This window comes from Octodon degus, unplaced genomic scaffold (assembly GCF_000260255.1).
Source record: "Octodon degus isolate 3935 unplaced genomic scaffold, OctDeg1.0 scaffold00163, whole genome shotgun sequence".
Lineage (NCBI taxonomy): Eukaryota > Metazoa > Chordata > Mammalia > Rodentia > Octodontidae > Octodon > Octodon degus.
In genome coordinates this window covers 1083727-1085284 of record NW_004524739.1, presented here as the reverse complement: position 1 = coordinate 1085284, position 1558 = coordinate 1083727, and positions in this window count along the sequence as shown.

The window sequence follows — 1558 nt, the reverse complement described above, 5'->3', positions numbered from 1 at the left end:
AAAAAAAAAAAAAAAAAAAAGAGGAGAGCTTTTATGGGTTAGGACAAAAGTGACTTCATCCTTGCTGGAATGTTTGTGGTTTATCTTAAAATACTAATTGAAGAGTCAGGAACACACTGGAGACAGCACGGGGTTGTGAAGCTTCACATGACTCTAAGGATATCATCCATTACGGTTCTCCAGAAAACTGCAGGGAAAAGCAGGTAGGGTTACCCAGGGCCAGTCATGATGGTTAGAATCCAAGATGGCTGTACTCAGTCAGGTCAAGTTGGATCCATACAGGCAGTCCAGTTCCCATAAACCCCTTAACTCAGTTGCTCCTGATTATTAATATTTTTAGGTACCAGGAATCACACTCAAGATCTTGCACTGTTGAGGTACTATGCAGCTGAGCAATATATCCCTGGTCCTCTCCTAATCATTATCATTATTTTTATTTATTTATTTATTTATTTAGGTCAGAACCAGGGATTGAACTCAGACCCTTGCGCTTGCAGGCAAGCGCCTATTCTACAGAGCCATCTCCCTGGCCCCTCTCCTAATTATTAAGAGTTCATATTACCATGATTCTTTTCTCTTCCTTTTTTTAAAAAAATGCATCTGGTTGTTACAGGGTCTCACTACTCAGCTTGGCCCCATAGTGATCCTCCTATTTTCAGCCTCCCCAGTGCTGGGACCACCAGCTTGCGCCACCATGCCCAGCCCAGACTTGGTGGCTGGCTCGGCTCGTCCTGGGGGCGGGGCTGGTACGGCATGTGGTGCTGGGGTTGAACTGTGGTCCCTGCGCTTGCCTAAGCAGGTGCTTTGGTCCACTGAGCTATCTCGTCAGCCCCATGATTCTTTTCTCAAAACTAAGAAATCAGGGGCTGATTTTGTACTTCTGTGGTAGAATCCCTATAGCTCTGGGTTTGATTCTCAGAACTAAAAAATAAAAACAAAAAGGAGAGAAAGCTGGGTATGGTGGTGCACACCTGTAATCACACCACTCTGGGAGGCTGAGCGGGAGGACTACAAAGTCAAGTCCATCCCTGGCAATTTAGTGATGTAGTGAGGTTCTCACAAAAGAGCTGGGGAGGTAAGTGTGAAGGCCTTGAGCTAAATGCATAGTACAAATAAACAAACAAATAAACAAAAGACCTCCCTGGCTGTGTTGGTGCACATCTGTAACTCCAGCACAGGTAGGCTGAGGCAGGAGGATCGCCATGAGTTTGAGACCAGCCTGGGCTACCTAATGAGTTCAAGACCAGCCTGAACTGCATAGCAAGAGCGTGTCTCAAAACAAAACCAAAACCAAAACCAAAAATACGACACTGACACATTGTCATTAGCTAAACTCCAGTCTTACTTGGATCTCGTTAATTTTTCATTAATATCCACTTTCTTTTCCAGGATCCCACCCAGGACACTACATCGCACTGAGTCCTCCTGTCTCCTTATTCCTATGGCCATGACAGTTTTTTGTTTTGATTTTTTTTTTTTTTTTTAGAACCAGGAATTGAACTCAGGCCCTTGTGCTTGCCAGGCAAGCGCTTATTCTACTGAGCTATCTCCCTGGCCC